Source organism: Homarus americanus, unplaced genomic scaffold (assembly GCF_018991925.1).
Source record: "Homarus americanus isolate GMGI-L3 unplaced genomic scaffold, GMGI_Hamer_2.0 scaffold37448, whole genome shotgun sequence".
Lineage (NCBI taxonomy): Eukaryota > Metazoa > Arthropoda > Malacostraca > Decapoda > Nephropidae > Homarus > Homarus americanus.
This window is the reverse complement of record NW_024716097.1, coordinates 1,102,365-1,121,910: the sequence shown is the minus strand read 5'-3', so window position 1 is coordinate 1,121,910 and position 19,546 is coordinate 1,102,365. Positions and strand designations below refer to the sequence as shown.

General features: G+C 42.0%; 1 non-coding gene across 1 annotated transcript; it reads left to right on the top strand.

Moving 5' to 3' along the window:
* Positions 1 to 7,674: 7,674 nt before the first annotated feature.
* Positions 7,675 to 7,746, top strand: Trnap-cgg. Its single transcript has one exon. It is a non-coding gene; the product is annotated as a tRNA-Pro (tRNA).
* Positions 7,747 to 19,546: the final 11,800 nt, after the last annotated feature.

Genomic DNA, 19,546 nt, shown 5'->3' with positions numbered 1-19,546 from the left:
GGTAGACGTTAAGGATGAAGGAACTTTTATGTCTTCCTGATTTTTTTTTACGAGTTGTCTATGGCGAAAAACTCTGGTAGTTAGAACACCCTAAACCTAACCTGACCTAACCTAACCTAACCTAATCCTAACCTATACCTAAACCTAACCTGACCTAACCTAACCTAACCAAATCCCAACATAACCTAAACTAACCTAAAATTAACCCAATGTTCTCACCTGTGGATAAATCTCGCAAACATCAACACGAGAGAAGAATAATACTGCTGTAAAAAGAAAAAAAAAACACTCGTTCTCCAGAAAACAAAATGTCAAATAGTGTGTATAATATTTTCTGAGACACTCTGTTATATTAATGCATCAAAACGTACTCTAAAATTAGTGTTAAAAATAAAAAAAAATAAAAAATAATAATAAAAACACGAACTGGCATCTTAGCGCATAAATACATCATCTTATATAAATTTGGCTTAGGGCGGGAAAAATAGGCAGATGAAATTGGCGAGAATAAAATAGTCCTGGAGCATCACTGTAATAAAAAATAGGAACAAATATTCACTAATTGGCATCTAGAAGACAGACCAGGAAATTGTATGATAGCAAATTGACTCAAGCCGGGAATATACTCACATAAAATTGGTACAGAAATCCCCAAATTATCATCTCGGACACGGGTAGAGGCAACAGCTGGTAGGAAATTGACTCACGCCTGAAAAAATAGGGAGAGAAAATTGGTATGGAGAAATGGGGAGCAAATTGGGGGCTCCTGTTTGACAATGGTGGAGGTCAGATTGAAGGGCTTTGTGTTGGTGCAACTTGATACCTTAACATCTGCTGGGAGTTGTGTGTGTGTGTGTGTGTGTGTGTGTGTGCTTATTTGTGCGTGTTTGTTTGCTTGTGTGTGTTTGTTTGTATTTTGTTTATTTGTTTGTGTGTTTGTTTGTTTTTTGTTTGTTTGTGTGCGTTTGTTTGTTTTCTTGTTTGTTTGTTTGTGTGCATTTGTGTATGTGTGAGTTAGATAGTTTGGCTATTTGTATGTGTGTTTTTGTGGCACGGAAACACATACACATACAACATTAAAACATATAAACAAACAAAGGTGACCATCAATAAATCATCACCTAAGTTAAGTTATACCTGAGTTTAAAACAATATCCCTCACATGAACAACGCATCCACCAGTCATGTCAGTCAAGCTAAGAATTGGGTTCACTAAATACACATACACGTAATTAAAAATAAAAAAAAATAATGTGGTGTTTATATCTTTCAGTGCAGCGTAATGTTGTAAAGCTTTAATTAATTACTAAATGGAACAGTCACACACACACACACACACACACACACACACACACACACACACACACACTTTTTTAATTTTACGTAACGAAAATGTAAAGATTAAATGTTGACGTATATTTCTGAGGTAAAAATTAAATGTTTTATTTTACGTCAATTAAGTCAGAGATGCTTTGATAAAAGTCATTTGCCTCCTCGGTAGTCCTGGTAGATGAGTCTGGGGGTGCTTAGCGACCAATCATATCTCTGGACGACAATCAGACATCATAATCATTGGCTTAGGTATGGAGGGAGAGCACAGTAGACCACTCATCCGCCTAACTCAACAGCTGAATGGATACCCACCCCTCTTGCTGCCTGTCCTAAAGGTTGCTGCTAGTTTACAGGTACCCTTACTTAACCCAGCTGTGAATGGGTACCTAACATTACAGCTGAGGAAACGAAGAGGTAGAGTGCAGTGCCAAACATCATGTACCTCCCTGTGGCGTATGCAGACTGCCAGGCGTATGAAACCATCTCCAAACTCCTCTGGCTTACCTCCAAAATCTTTCAAAACAACTTATAAATATGAATCATCTTCTATGGACACTTAAACAACTGATATAAGAAGATAAAGTGTATCATAATATATCATTACTCTACGTTATAAGTCTCGGCGGGGCGTAGATGCTAACGAGACGGTCCTGACGTATAGCAAAGATATCAAGAACATTAAATCGAGAGGAAAGTTAAAACATCAAGATGGAAAACGGGAAGAAAAAAATCCTTTCACGAAATTGTCATAAAACAGGAAAGAGAGAGAGAGAGAGAGAGAGAGAGAGAGAGAGAGAGAGAGAGAGAGAGAGAGAGAGTAAATATATGTAGCTTGACATTGTGGTAAAAAAAGGAACGTCGAGGTTTTGTCACCATAACTCTTACCTGCCATCCACACCTGTGTCATATACCGTCATATACCTGTGTCGTGTCATATACCTGTGTCACATCATATACCTGTGTGCTATACCTATAATCTTGATAGGAACTGACCCAATTGAACCTAATCGTAAGGAATTGGGCTAACTCTTCGTGGGTTCCAATCTGAATGACTGTGTTTAGGTTAGGTTAGGTTAGGTTAGGTTGATGTCTATTAGCATCACTATATTCCTAATCCTCTCCCTCTGGTGTGGATATAACAGAGTCTGCCTTTAACTTATTGCCGAGTTTCCATTTTCTTATTTTTGCAGACAGAACTCACAAGTGCGAGAAAGCAATTACACTATTTTTCTCTTCCCACGATGTGAGAGAGAGAGAGGGGGAGTGGAGAGAGAGAAGAGCGCGGGGGTGAGGGAGAGGGAGAGGAAGAAGGGAGGAAAAAATACACCTTGAAATACCTGACAACACCTTCATCAACCAGACACAAAAGAAAACTAGAGTGAGTTAAGGGAAGACTACACTAGACTAACGTTCTTGACTTACCCCTTAAGACAGTGGGAGAGGAGTAATATCCGGTGTCATGGTTGTCCTCACCGGGTGCTAAATGCTTTGTTGGGGAGCTGAGTGAGGGTACAGTTGTCGAGAGAGAGAGAGAGAGAGAGAGAGAGAGAGAGAGAGAGAGAGAGTTATTATCGTAGACAATAATAACTGACAGAATATCCATCTAGCATAAAAAAGTCCTGCTTATAAGTAACTTGATCATATTTTTCTGTCACTTAAAGAAAAGTTTGGCCTTTTTTTACCTAAGTCTACGCCTCAGACCTTTGTGTTTTGGGGAGGTCATGGATATGGTAAGGTAATCTTAAGGTAAATGAATACTTTTATTTAATTGACAGTGAACTTACTCAGATTATATTTGTTAGCCCTTTTGAATTCCCGTTTTCTGTTGGAGGTATTCAGTTTGTCATTATAAGCGACCTCAATTTGTAAACAAACAAAAATATCAAGCTGTGGGGAATAGACGCTCGTTTGAAGTGTTCTAAGGCTGTTGTATCTCAGACAGACAGACAAACAGACAGACAGACAGACAGACAGACAGTCACACACACACACACACACACACACACACACACACACACACACACACACGAGTAAAAACTAAATGTCAGATCTTTCAGAATTACCTTTGAACACTATTGACATTTACGAACAACAGAGCCAAGTAAATAAAACAGATGAATACTTCAGTCTACCCTGTACTAACTAGCGTAACATATTAAATGCTATATAACATGACGTGAATTTAATGGTGGAACCTGACATTCACTGAGACAGTCTAATTGGAGTATAACATTCACCCAGACAGTCTAATGGGAACCTGACATTCACTGAGACAGTCTAATTGGAACCTAACATTCACTCAGACAGTCTAATTGGAACCTAACATTCACCCAGACAGTCTAATTGGAACCTAACATTCACTCAGACAGTCTAATTGGAACCTAACATTCACCCAGACAGTCTAATTTGAACCTAACATTCACTCAGACAGTCTGAGTGGAACCTAGCATTCTCCTTAATAGTGCAAATGGACTCTAACCTTCTCTGTACCAATGGGAAGATGACAAGGTATTATTACGCTTACTGCTTGAATACTGAGAGAGAGAGAGAGAGAGAGAGAGAGAGAGAGAGAGAGAGAGAGAGAGAGAGAGAGAGAGAGAGAGAGAGAGAGAGAGAGAGAGAGAGTGTGGAAGGAGAGAGTGTGGAAGGAGAGAGAGAGAGAGAGAGAGAGAGAGAGAGAGAGAAAAGAGAGAGAGAGAGAGAGAGGGTCACTTACGTCATCACAAGAGAGAGACAAACGAATATTTAGTAAAATGTAGATGTAGATTACTGAGTCCGGTGTGTGTGTCTCTGTGCTGTGTTATAACAATAACCTGTGACAGCACCTTCTGTCTCTCTCTCTCTCTCTCTCTCTCTCTCTCTCTCTCTCTCACACAGAGCACATGCCCTTGACACTCGCAATCATGAAACAGTCCCCCCCCCCCAAGCCTCGCGCCATTGAGGAACACATAAATGGAATTCAGAGCCAAAGTCCATATTTCCCTGGTGACTTACAGCAGCTTAATACTAATGCAAACACTTCCCTGACACATCACAGGTCTCAGCACAGTTTGACCCATACCTAACACATCACAGGCATCAGTACAGGTAGACTAACACACCTCCCTGACACATCACAGGTCTCAGCACAGTTTGACCCATACCTAACACATCACAGGCATCAGTACAGGTAGACTAACACACCTCCCTGGCACATCACAGGTCTCAGCACAGTTTGACCAACACCTAACACATCACAGGCATCAGCACAGTTTAACCAACACCTAACACATCACAGGCATCAGTACAGGTAGACTAACACACCTCCCTGCACATCACGGGCACAGGTGAGCTAACACACCCCTGACACATCACAGGCGGCGTTAGTACAGGTAGACTAACACACCTCCCTGACACATCACAGGTCTCAGCAGAGGTAGCAGCATCAGGAGGGCAACAAATTGTCACCATCACAACAACAACACCCGACTTACCGAGATATATGACTGGGTGTTAAGTAGCCCAGAAAGACCGGACATCTCGCCACCAACAGCACTGGCTAACCATTATCACGGAATACCATGCACACCAGCAGTTAGCATTGAGGTCCTCTAGTTACTGAGCAGACAGTGTCAGATGGCATAAAGAAATTCGTCCACAGTTTCACCCTTTACGAGAATACATGCACACACACATACATACATACATACATACATACATACATACATACATACATAAGCACGCATGCAGATACACACACACACACACACACAGGCATACATATAATCACAGGTGCGTACGACATACATAGAGTGTGAGGAGTAAGTCAGTCACAGGTTGAGTGTGTGTGTGTGTGTGTGTGTGTGTGTGTGTCGCTAAAGCCGAGGTGTTAGAGTTTGCCCTTGAAACACAACGAAGGTCGAGAGGGGACAGTTAATCTATGAGACCCTGCGACAACTGGTAACTGTCTCACCTGAGTTAATGTACTAAACCTGGATCCTTGTCCCAGATAACAACAACACACACACACACACACACATACACACACATGATATACATAGCATACAGTAACTAGTATTGAACACCTCCATATTTTCCGAGTATGATGACAGAACATGATTCATTATAAAGCTCTGGTGAGAATTATTTAGTAATTAATGAATTGTTCTTATAAGTGAACGTTAAAAATACTATATTGTAAGAATAATTTGTATATCACGAGTAGTAATGAGTCTTGAAGGATATTTCTATATGCCTACAACAAAACCTGTTCACGGAAGATGAATCAGATAATCACCTTATAATGTTGATATCAAGAGAGGCACCGCGGCCTCATTGCGGAGGTCACTATCTGAGCGCTGCTGGTTCATAGATCTCTCCTGGAAAGCATTTGGTTTCTCTTTCTTTTTTCTAATTAAAGTTCCATAAATTTTCTTTTAATAAATCTTTGATAACTTGAATAATTATCATATACTTAAGTTTTTAATGGTAAAATATCTCACAGTATGTATTAATGTTTACATATATTCGTGTCTTGGGGCGTTTTCTTTGGTTGATGACTGATAGTGTTACCAATTTAGACTGTTGCCTTTTGGTCTAGTGAACTGAGGGGCAACAGTCAACAGGATAATGAGAAAACTGCTGGACGGATACAAGAATACGGTTCACTATTTTGACGACACACAATGACGTGGAAGGAGCATGTTGAGGCACTTGAAGAGTTGTTGGGCCGGATTGGAAGAGCCGGATAGGTAGTTCGTCGGTCTAAGAGTATGATAGGGTTCAGGTCGACGGAATTTTTAGAACATATCGCAGGGAACGGAAATATGGCCATGGAGAAAGAGAAAATAGAGACGATAAAGAATGCAGGACAACCGAAGAAGAAGAAGAAGCAGGTGCGTTCATTTGTGGGGTTATTATCATAAATTTTATACCAAACTTTGCAGATATAGCAGCATCTCCCCTGACAGACCTGACTAAGAAGGGACGGCCAAACAAGGTGACCTAGGGACTCCATCAGGGAAAAGCATTCAAAACACTACAGCACAAGATAGCACAAGACCCCATCCTGCGATTACTTGAGTAGACAGTAAAAGTATCCAATAATTCATCCTATTATTTGGAAATAGATTATTTTCTTGGAGGCGGGGATGAGGGGGTGAATAACCAGCGTTCGGAGGTATGGTAGGCAGGCGGGTCAGTGGCGCACACCTAACACTTCTCTTGATCTTGATTTATCAAATGTCTTGGCTCACAGCTGGATATGGGAGCAATAGACCCTGACGACTGTGTGAGGACCACTACAGCTTGCGATGGTCGAGGGTAGTGACCAGGGGTGAACTGTGTGCCTCTAGGTGACGGCTGGAAGAGGCGACGGAAGGGACAGTGGCGAAAGGTAGGGTGGCAACGGAAGGGACTGTGGCGAAAGGTAGGGTGGCGACGTAAGGGCAGTGGCGACGGAAGGAGCAGTGGCGATCGGCAGGGTGGATACGGAAGGAACAGTGGCGATCGGTAGGGTGGCGACGGAAGGGACAGTGGCGATCGGCAGGATGGCGACGGAAGGGACTGTGGCGATCGGCAGGATGGCGACGGAAGGGAATGTGGCGATCGGCAGGGTGGCAACGGAAGGGACTGTGGCGAAAGGTAGGGTGGCGACGAAAGGGCAGTGGCAACGGAAGGAGCAGTGGCGATCGGCAGGGTGGCGACGGACGGAACAGTGGCGAACGGTAGGGTGGCAACGGAAGAAACAGTGGCGATCGACAGAGTGGCGACAGAAGGAACAGTGATGGTCGACAGGGTGGCGACGAAAGGGACAGTGGCGATCGACATAGTGGCGACAGAAGGAACAGTGATGGTCGACAGGGTGGCGACGAAAGGGACAGTGGCGATCGACAGAGTGGCGACGGAAGGGACTGTGGCGATCGGCAGGATGGCGACGGAAGGGACAGTAGCGATCGGAAGTTGTAACGCGCGTGATGGGATTCGGTAAAGAGAAAGGAATTAAGTCGCACAGTGTACATATATTCTCGTTATTGCTGTTGTTCTATTGAAAATATTATTATTAACTGTAAATACAATAATAAACTTCAGCATTGTTCCTGTCACTGACCCAGCAGTACTCAGGGCAGCACACCACCACACTACTCACGACACGATACATAATTATACCCAGACACACATAACGACACAAGAGGTAGTTGGTAAATATATCAATGTTTAGTTTCCTTAATAGCGGCCAGTTAGTCTAGCGGTGCGAGAGGTCCCGGGAACACCTTACGGACAGTCCCGTTTTGAGTCATCTGATGGAGACTTTTTTATATCTAAATTAATGTGAAGACAAACTATCTTACTTAATATATATGTGGCCTGTTGGTCTAGTGGTATGATCCTCGCTTCGGGTGCGAGGGGTCCCGGGTTCAAATCCCGGACAGGCCCTACTTTTACACGCGTGAACACACTCATACACACATCTATACAATCATACCGGTACATTACAGGGAAGAAGGTACATGCGTGTGTATTTCTTCATCATGAAACATTAATCTTACATATAATTCCAACACACACACATAAAAAAGTTACATATGGACCATCTTATCTCCCCCACACATGTACACAACATAAACAGTCACACGGGCATTGATAACCACCACCACAGACACGTCATCCACCTACACCATTACAGGTATAATTACAGTCTACTACAGCCGTAAAAATGTAATTACAGACAAATACTTCCAACTGTAGTGTAGCTTCTTAAATATAATAAAAGAACAAACTGGAAAAAAACAATAATAAAAAAAAATGTAAGTAGGGTTCGATCTCTTCTACTTTCGTTCAATTGACAACTGATTCAACCAGACCACGGAGCGAGCCTGGCGGTACAACCAACCCTGTATTGTGTAATTAACGTTAAAAGAAAAATGTATCGTTTTGAACTTATGTACTTTCGTTCACTCTCTTACTCACTACGACACCTGGTGCTACAATCATCCCACATCATACTCTACGTCTTTCGCTCACTGTAACACTATATAACGTAAACTATAAAACTACAGTTGTTAATCATCTGTGTGTAACAGTTTAACAGACGCTAATACTCACGTGACGTCTACACAAGGCCATCACACACATTCCTGCGGTCACAATTACTAGTCAGGAAGGTTATGTTTAGTTCATTATTAACCTAACCTAACTTAAACTAACCAAACTTAATCTAACCTAACCTAACATTCACAAACATTCCTGAAACTTCCCTATAAAATGGACCAATTTAAGTAATGTCACTCAGCTACTTTACAGAGATTCGGAACTTATAAACTAAGTCTGAGAATATATTCCGACTTTTTAACACGACGGATTTACCTTACGATTCGGGGTCCAAATTCCCAAAGATTCGTATGTAGATTAAACCTTCCAATCAATGCTAAGAGAAGACATTTAAATCCAGTAGAGTCTCAGCTTAATTTCGACACCATTTGCCTTCTATGAGTCGTAGCATAAGTGACCCAATCAGATGGTGATTTTTTTTTCAAGTTGTTCGTATGATTGTTTGTGAGTCCATCGTTATGTCGTAGCTTTAAGTGAATAAATATGATGGGATCTATAATATTTCCACGCTATGGTGAGTTTGGGTTAGGTTAGGTTAGGATAGGTTGTTATTAATATTTTGTAATTATGAATATAGATGAGTCTTAGTGATGGTGGTAGTGAAGTTCTTTAGTACAGAAACCACCAAAGGTTTCTAAGACCATCCAAGACCTCTTTCTCCTAATCTTCGAAACCGTAGATAACACTGTATTTTCTGAGACCATCAAAGGTTTCTACGACAATCGAAGACCTCTGGCTCCTGTTCTTGGAGACCGTAATGAATAATGTATTTCCTAAGATCATCAAGGACCACTAAAATAACATCAGACCACTAAAATAACACCAAAGACCACTAAAATAACATCAAAGACCACTAAAATAACATCAGACCACTAAAATAACATCAGGACCACTAAAATAACATCAGACCACTAAAATAACACCAAAGACCACTAAAATAACATCAAAGACCACTAAAATAACATCAAATACCACTAAAATAACATCAGACCACTAAAATAACATCAAAGACCACTAAAATAACACCAAAGACAACTAAAATAACACCAAAGACCACCATAGGACCACCCTACACCTCTCCTTCAAGACCATAAACAACATTGCTCCTGTAGGACACATTAAGTTACGTCTGAATTCCGTTTCCTTATGGTAGTTGGAGATGGCTGTGTGCTGCTGAACACGCGGGCTTCTGTTAAGGACCATTGAATCCCTTTCCTCATGAGCCAACTTCTCCACCTTGGGTACTCTGTATGCAAATGAGCAGTGTCTCCAAGTTGTGTATGCTCGTTTCTCTCCGTTGAGGTGTTTTTTTTTGTCCCCGTTTGTTGTTGTGTTTGTTTGTTTGTTTTTGTAACTGTGTAAGTTTTATTCTTTGTCTTTGTCTTATTTTTGTCTCAGATTTTTGGTCGACTTAATTTTTTATTTGTTATTTGCTTTATGTTTTTTGTCTGATTTTTTTGTCTTTGTGATTTTTGTTTTTTGAGGATCTCTGATGTAGTTATTCTTTTTGTACCTGAGTTTTATGTACCAGAATATTGTACCTGTACCTACAAGGCTGTTTCTTAATTAATTAAATGAAGTGAAAAATATAATCCAGTTAGTTAATGATGTGTTGGGGAGGTTATGTCAAATGGTTACGAGAGAGAGAGAGAGAGAGAGAGAGAGAGAGAGAGAGAGAGAGACCCTAGCATCAACAACTCACTCCTGACCCACTCCAGCTCTCGATCCATCACGAACCTGACGAAACAAATTGTCTAAGAGGGAGGAAAGACACGCATTCACATACCCATGCTATAGTTGTATGTCACCCTAGAACAGGCGTAGCACAGAGGGGCGGTCCAAACGACGCTTAAAACTATAATTCCAAGCTTCTGGGACCTAGAGAGTCATTGTTTACGATGCCCTTCAGTATGCAAATGTTCGCTAGGGAAATTGGCACTTCACAGGGAGGCCAGGAAAGGGGGTAGGGTGGTGGGTGGTGGGTGGTGGTAGGGGGTCCTGGGTACTGTAAATACGAGAGATATACATTGATATAGATTCTGATTACCTTCGTGTGTATTTTGAATGTAAACGCCTCTCAGTAAGTCAGGGAATCAAAGGTATTGAAGTCTTTATAAGAGGTCGAGTTTGAAGGAGGGAATGGCAAGCCGTGGCAACCCCACGTGAGGTGTGTCGTCAAGTAAAGGAGGGGGGGGGGGAGCTTAGAATGGCAACATTTGCATGCTGATATCCTTCCCACTTTACATGGCGGCCGGGGTTCAAAAATGTTTGTCTAAAGGTGCAATTCTCTTATCGATTACGTTAGCAGCGAGGACTACCGAGTTGAAATGTTGCACAACTTTGCCTGTCAGTTCGAGCAAGTCTCATTTACTACATTCCGGTCTGGTGATATGAGAGAAATAGTTCATTTGTTTTACTTGTGATCTTTGTGTGAAATATATTGTTGTTTATTAATTAGCCATACGTGTTTTGGTTAATTATAAGTGTAGTTTTGTCACTTGTGTTTAGTTAATGTAAATTGAGCCTCATCTGATCTGACTGATGTAGATTGTTTAATATGTAAGAGAGGGGTGAGTGTGGGAACTAGAAATGACATTATGGCAAGTGAATGTCAAGAATGAGTAAAATTTTGATGAAGCAATGAGGGAGGAGAGATAGATAGAGAAAATGAGAGGAGACAGATAGACACAAATCGATAGACAGAAAGAAAAAGATAGAAAAACAGACAGACAGACAGACCATAATAGAAAAAACAATTATATGAGAGAGAGAGAGAGAGAGAGAGAGAGAGAGAGAGAGAGAGAGAGAGAGAGAGAGAGAGAGAGAGAGAGAGAGAGAGAGGGAGAGAGAGAGAGAGAGACCTTTCATTTACTTACTTCACATAAATATTTCCCAATCCTTCGAACTTTCCATAAAACCAAACTTAGGGGAATCTGAGTATTGATTGACTCTTTCCTCCTAACACACACACACACACACACCATTTTACCAACTAAATACCAAACTAATATTATACTAAATGTTTAATAGATAATAAACACTAAAATATAAACACAGTATTCATATATATATCTTAACTATTTTTTTCTCCTCCAGCTTTACAAACACTCATACATATTTCCCTCATCTCGGGTCATTTCTGTCGCTTTTAATTCTCTTCCCCTCTTGTACCCACAGACCATGATGTACAGTGTAAATAAAAAGGTCTCCTAAAACCCCCTCCCAACCAACATTATGTTTCTGTTCATAACACATATATAGCAGAGTTCTTTCCTGCAGTCCAGTCACAATAAGCTCAAGAAATAAATAACAAAATAAACCGTAAAACTAAATATATAAACTTCGTTGTTTTGTTTTGTTTTATATTATATTTAAAAACCTATAGTAAATAATTTTTTTTATGCTGGTCAGTTTTGAACCTAGGGCTAGATGACCCCTCCGAGCAACTGGTATTAACTTAACTATATATTACTGTCATTTATAAGATTTTCATTGTTATTTTTGATGATATTTATTAATTCTAACTTGAATATCAACAAAAAATTGGTTTAAAGAATACAAAAACAACATAAAAATGGAGATTCTTATAAAGGTGTTGTGGCATTTCTCCTTCAGCAACATAGTCGGTGTACCTGCGTATGCCACCATGAGGTCAATTAATGCTTAAAAACTTAAATATTTCACTAAGTTATCAGAGATTTATTAAACAAAAGTATTATGAATTTAAACATAAAACACTGAGACACGTAATGAGACTGGAGACTAAACAAGGCTCAAGATGGTTAGACTGTAGTTTGTGATAACGTAAAGAGTTGGTTTAATATCTATAGTTTATATCAGAGGCTATACTTTCTGTCTGTATGTCTATCTGTCTGTTTGTCTGTCTGTCTCACGGCTATAATGAATCAATCTTTCACCTAAATACATCGGAAGAAAATAAAAGGTAATCAAGATGATGAAATAATATCGTTCAGGTGGCGTTATTGGCCTCAGGTGTCATGTAAACAATGTTTTCTAGGCCACAGCTGATCGGCTCTCCCTGGATTTGTCCGGATTTGGACGGATTCAGAGCTAGAGCGAGAGATTCGTTCTTCATAAGCTTCAAGAACGTCAATATAATACTCTTAGGAATTATTCGGATATGGAGAGTTTCAGAATTATTCGTGTGTTTTATTTTAATATGAGGTTATAGCAGGATTTCCTTGGATTGAATTCTCTTAGGAATTAGTTGAGTGCAGATAGATTCAGAATTTATCTTGTATCTTCTTTCAATAAACTTAAAAACACAGGATTTCGTCGTAACATAGATGAATCAAGTCGAGTGATGTTTGTTTAATATGTTAAAGGAATATTTAAATGTGGGGATTTATTGGGATTTGGAGAGTAAAATGTGATTATCATATATATACTTTTTTGTAATATGTTTAAACTAATGGAATAATACTCGAGGGATTTAGTGGGATTTGGTTCGTTTGGGGATTAAGTTAGTATTTGTTTTATTATTCCAAAGCTTAAAGTACGACGCAATGATACTTATTTGGTGTGTGTAATAATAATAATAATAATAATAATAAACGGTTTATTAATAGAGTTGCAGCCGGTGGCTGAAAATATACAGACTTACATTAGACTTAGACATAATGATATAATATGCATTGAATACATTTACAGGGCTGTACAGTACATAAATCAGGAGTTGTTTATTATTTTAACAATAGATGGGATGGTGCTGTTCTTATATCCATCGGTGCGGGCTCTTTTGGGCTGAATTTTGTTGTAGTGGCGGACTGCGCGAGGTGGGTGGGGGGCGGCCGGTGGCAGGAGGTGGCAATGGCGAGGGTGGTGCAGTAGTCCACGGCTAAACCTTTCCAGTGCTTGGTGGTGGAGGTCACTGAGGGATAGCATTTCCAGGGTGGAGAGAGCGTTGGTGTAGCCGGAGTATTCTGCGCCGAGCATGATTCTGCAGGCCCTTTTCTGTACTTTCTCTAGCTGACGTTGTTGGGTGGAGTTGAGAGAAGACGACCAGGCTGGTGACGCATACGTTAGTTTGGGGAGAATAAAGGCGTTGCAGATGGTCCTCAGCTCTGGCGTGGGTGTCCCAAGTGACCTAAGTCTTCGTAGCATGTAGAGACGGTACGAGGCTGCCTTGACTGTGTTATTTACATGGGCCTTCCAGTCAAGTTTGTTGTCTATAGTTACACCCAGGAGTTTGGCAGACTGCACCAGCTGGAGAGGATGGGCACCCACTGTGACTGCTGGGGCTAGCACTGGAGTGGTGGCGGTATTGATGTGCATGACTACGGTTTTGGTGTGGTTGATGGTGACCTTGTTCTCCGTAGTCCATGCCTGTAGCCTGTCCAGGGTGCCTTGGAGCGATGAGTAGTCTGGTGCGGTGTTGTCCACTGTAACCCCCACAGTGCAATCATCCACGTACTTCCACCTGTGAGGAGTGTCCGATAGAGCGTCGTTGATCAGGATGAGGAAGCACAGTGGTCCCATCTTGGTCCCCTGGGGAACACCGCAGGTGAGGTGTTGGAATGTAGAGACTAAGCCCTGATACCTCACTGCTTGGCGACGTCCACTCAAGAAATCAGTGAGCCATGAGACCAGGTTGGTGGGCAGCCCTAGTGCAATAGCCTTGTTGATAACAGTGCAGTGATCAACAAGGTCAAAGGCCTTCCTGAAGTCCACAAGGGCAACGGCCAGTGATGTCTTACGTTTCTGCAAGTTTTTGTGCAGAAAATCCAGAAAGCTCACCAAGCAGTGTGATGTAGAGGAGGTCCTCATATTGCCAAATTGCTGTGGATCAATTGACTGATAGATACTGGCAAATGCCCACTCAAAAACAAAGTCCTCACAAAGTAGACTGGGTATGGGGGTAATGGCAACTGGCCTGAGGTCGTTAGGGGACTGTGGGGTGGTGACTTTGGGGATGGGGGTGACAAATGCGGTTTTCCATTCATTAGGGCATTTGCTTTGTCTGAGGGATGCATTAATAATAGAACAGAGGGAGGTGGCAAGTTCGACTGCAAACTCCTTGTATATTTTGATTGGGAGGTCAATTGGGGTCGTGGAGCGTTTGGATTTCAATTTCAGGAGTTTGTTGGCGATTTCATAAGGTTGGACACTGGGAGGGGGGGAGGTGGAAGGTAAGTAAGCTGTGTGTGTGTGTGTGTGTGTGTACTCGACGCTTGGAGACATAATACCAGGTAATGTAACGACTATAACGGATCAAACCTTCTCACAAATGGTAATCTTTCCCACTTCGAAAATAAAAATCTCGAAAAAGAACTATTGTATCGTGACCCCCAAATGTGGTTGAGAAACGTAGGGTTATGTGGGTATTGTGGAACATGTAATCAGCAGTGAAATAGGGGAGGGGCCCATTTCACTGCTCTTGTTCTCCCCGTCACAGAGAGTGAAAGGAATTTGTCGTTATGATAAAAAAAATCACATGATGATTAGACACCCCAGCTTATTTTAACTGATGATTAGACACCCCAGCCTTGATGATTAGATACCCCAGCTTATTTCACCTGAGGATTTGACACTCCCAGCTTATTTCACCTGATGATTAGATACCTTATTGCGATCTGATGGGACCACGTTAGGTTAAGTTAGGTTAGGTTAGGGTGTCTAACTATCAGGTAAAATAAGCTGGGGGTGTTTAATCATCATGTGAAATAAGCTGGGATTACCTTATCTTCACCTGATTAAAAAAATGAGCAAGTGATACTAACTGAGGGTATTTTTGATTAGGTAAACAAACCCTCCCCACTCCCATCTCGCTAACGTTCCATAGATCGAAATAATATTAAGATTATGATGCAAATATACGAAAAAAAACGAAGGGTTATGTAGGTATTAGTGAGACATGTAATCAACTCTCCCCTACTTGCCAACAACCTCGTCACACAGATGGAAATGAATATGCAATAATGATCTCCCAGAAATTTCACAGAATGGTGTGAAAATGTTGGACATGAGAGCAGACATTAACCACTTGTCACTTGTATCGTGTGTGGTGGCCGAGTGGAGATCAGCACTCGACTCCTGGCTCAGAGATCGCCGGTTCGAGTCCCGCTGCCGGTGGTCTTTGAGTGGTAGGGTTCCCTTGGTTGATACAACTGTAGTATAGGTACCTAACTTTACTGTTGGGGAGGTGGAAGGTGGTCAAGTACAGTGACGGCCACATTGCCACCTGGAAACTTCGGTGTAGAAGTACTTTCATTCACTGCCATCATCCGTCACAGAAAACAAAACAAATATTCAATAGCATAAAAAAAACATGACGTGTGTGGCTAGGGCAACAGTGAAATCCCTTATGTCAAGTCAGTGAATCCCTTGCATGACCTGTGACCTTTGTGACGCTAGTGAAGTGTCAGGCAAATGTTAAAGTGAAAATAAAATACTGTATATACAACCAACACATCTACGACACAACTCCTGTCCACTGGTTATATGACCTTCAGAACAAAGACCAGAGGTTCAGGACAGCTTACACGGTGTGGCAGTCATCAGTGTGACGGCCGGAGGGAAGATCATACGGTACATCCTAGACCTGTAATGATGCTCAACACCGGCCAGGACGTGGAGACAAAATGGAAACGAATGAGGGTATAGGTAGTGTTGACCATCCACCCTCCCCTCTCCACAACCCCCTCTGTCAATCTCCTCCACAGCCCTCCAAACCCCTCCACTCCCCTCCACTCTCCTCCAAACCCCTCCACTAACCCCCTCCACCACTCTTCCCACTCATCATTCCGGCACTTACACCTACCAAAAAAAAAAAAAAAATACGAAACACCATTACAGCTCCGAGAGTTTTGAGAAAGTGAGGGTCATATATGTATTGTTGAACATGTAAACACAATCTCCAGCTCCCCCAATCCCCCACCCACACCCCCACCACCTCATCTACCTCCTCTTAGTCCAACGTCTATACACACCATCTTCTTTACACAGACTTAAATGTTTACTATAATACAATTACGATCTTTTCTAGTTTATGTTGACATGTGAAAGGTGATGTACTGTATATGAGCGTTTAATGCTGGCAACTCTCACCCCTTTCTCGACCTTCTCTTTGCTCTCTCTTTACTCTCTCTTTGCTCTCACTATCTCTTTCTCCTTTCTTTCTTTCTCTCACTTCTATTCTCCCTCTCTATCCTATCTCTTTTGCTCCTCTTAGCATCATCCTCCTTCTCTGGTCTCTCTCATTATTACTTTCCCTCCTTCATCCCTCTCACCTGGTGCCTCATTCCCTCTCTTCTTTACTTGTCTCTTTTACCACCTTCTTCCCTCCCTCCTTCCCTCCTTCCCTCTCACTAGCCAATCTTCTTCTCCCTCCCTATCCCATCTTACAATCACCCTCTCTTCCTTATCCCTCTCACCACCACTCTCCCCTCGTCCACCCTCTCCCTACTACCCTCCCTTCTCCCTCTCATCACCACCCACCCTCCCTCCGTGTCCCCTCTCCCACTCTCCCTTCTTCGCTCTACCTCTCTCTTCCTTCCTTACACTCTTTTATCCTCCCTCGTTCATCTCACCCCCCACCCCCCACCTCTCCCTCCTTAACTCTGCCGTCTTCCTCCCTTTTCTTCACTTGCCTACATCCATCCTCCCTCCCTCTCCCCTCCCTTATCACCCTCTTCACCTCCTTGCCTACATCCTCCCCCATCCATCCAATATCTACATCTCTCTCTCTCCCCTCACCACCTCCCTCCCTCCCCATCAACCACCCTACCTCCCTCCCTCCCATCAACCACCCTACCTCCCTCCCTCCCCATCAACCACCTACCTCCCTCTCCTCATCAACCCCCTCCCCCCCCACCATCACATACAAGCTGAACGCGAGGATAATCACAGCCGACAACCCAATTACGGAGGTGATAGAACAATTAAGGCCATTGGATGGACGAAGCCCAAAATGCAAATGGAATAAAATGAATTAAGAACTTGTCAGGTGAGATCACATCCATTACTGTGTTCTGATTTCTTCTAAGGTGCTTGATTACAGGTGAGAGAAAACATTCATAATCAATGAAGGTTATTTTATCTTTTCGGATTACCTGAAGATTAGGCACCCCAGTATATATCACCTGAAGAGTAAACAACTTAACCTAACCTAACCTAACCTAATCTAACCTAACACAACCGAACACAACCTAACATAACCTAACCTAGCCTAACCTAACCTAACCTAACCTAATCTAACCTAACACAACCTATCCTAATCTAACCTAATCTAACCTAACCTCACTTAATATAACCTAACTTAACCCACCACCCACTCCCTCACTGACACTCCCTCCCACACAGACACTACCTCCCACACAGACACTACCTCTCTCACTGACACTCACTCCCTCACTGACACTCACTCCCTTACTGACACTACCCTCCTTCACTGACACTACCCTCCTTCACTGACACTCCCTCCCTCACACACAAGCCCTCCCTCTCTCTTCCTTTTGGTCAATATCTCGATTTTGTGAGCTATCTCAAACTTTTACACCTTCACTCTCTCTCTCTCTCTCTCTCTCTCTCTCTCTCTAATCAATATCTTTAACTGTTATCTTTTCTCTCTCTTTGTTATATCTTTCCACCTCCTCACCATCAACTTCTTCACAATCATTAGTCACTATAGCACGGCTGACTGAAACAGATTCCATTACTCGCATTTACCATTCTTGAGAACCTTTGCCACTCAAGCGTTCAATTGTGCCCGAAAAGTAAGCTTAGACCCCTTATTTTTCAATGGTAAATGGGTGAGGGATAAATGGGGGAACATGTGTTAATATATAATGGGGTTAATTATTGTTTTTTAATAGTTGGGATGAAATTATGTAAGTTACCCATAAGAAAGAAAATGGGACTCTTATTTTTTTTATAATCCATCGATATTTTTGACTGCCTTAAAATCCTCAACAAATTATTGAAAGCTTGGCAATGAAAATAAAATAAATCGGGAATTATTATTGACACTTTAAAACACACACACACACACACACACACACACACACACACACACCTCCAGAATCATAAAAAAACGGCAAGAAAAAGATAAGAAACTATTTGGTGTCTTCAAAACAGCAGTCTCTTCACACAGCGTCTAACAAGAAGCAATCTTTCTGCTCTTCAGCCAAGTAATTCTATCAGCCTCCCCGACCACTGCACAGAAAACGGCATCCAACCACACGTAAATATTTCTCTTTTAATATATCACAAGTTTATTAAGAGTTATACATTGCTACTACTACTACTACTATTACTATTATTATTACTAGCTTATCCCTTATGTAAGGTTACTGGCGAACACACACACACACACACACACACACACACACACACACACACACGAAATATATCATTGGTCTATTGGCAAGCAGTAGGCGGGGCCGAGAGGTCAATTCCTGGCCAACCTTTTTTTAATATTCGATATTTCTCTTAAATATTCGGTCGGCTTTAGTGAATATTTTAACACGTGATAAATATTTGTTAGTCTTTAAATAGTCGACTGGGAACGTCTCCTCTGCCTTCTTGTGATACTGTCTGGCTGTCTCTATGTCTCGCTGTCTGTCTGTCTATCTGTCTGTCTTTTCTACTGTCATTCTCTTTCTCTCTCTGTGTCACCCCCCATTCCCCCTTCCTCGCCTTTTCCTTTTCATTCTCCTTCTCTCTTTCTCTTCTCACCTCCCTTACTCTCTTAGTCATACGAGTCTTCCCTCTCTCACTGTCTCTCAATCTCTCCCTTTCCCTTTCTCCCTCTCTTCGTCAATGTGTACTCCCTCTTTTTCCCTCCCCTCTCTCCTATAATCCCTCATCCCCTCCATTCCTATATCCCTCCTACCATCACCTCCCCCTCTCCCCCATGTCCCTCACTTCCTGTTTGTACATCTCTTGCTTTCCCTCTCCCTCTCCTTCTACCTTCCTCCCTCCATAACTTTTCTTCCATCACACCCTACCTTCATTCTTTCCCTTCCTCTTCACCCTCTTCCATCCTTCCATCCTGCCTCCCTACTCCTCCCTCCCCTTCCCAGGTGTGTCTCCATCACACAGTACACGTCAGCAGGATGGACTCCTGAAGACTGACAGTTTAGCGATAGCGGATTTCCAGGTCAGG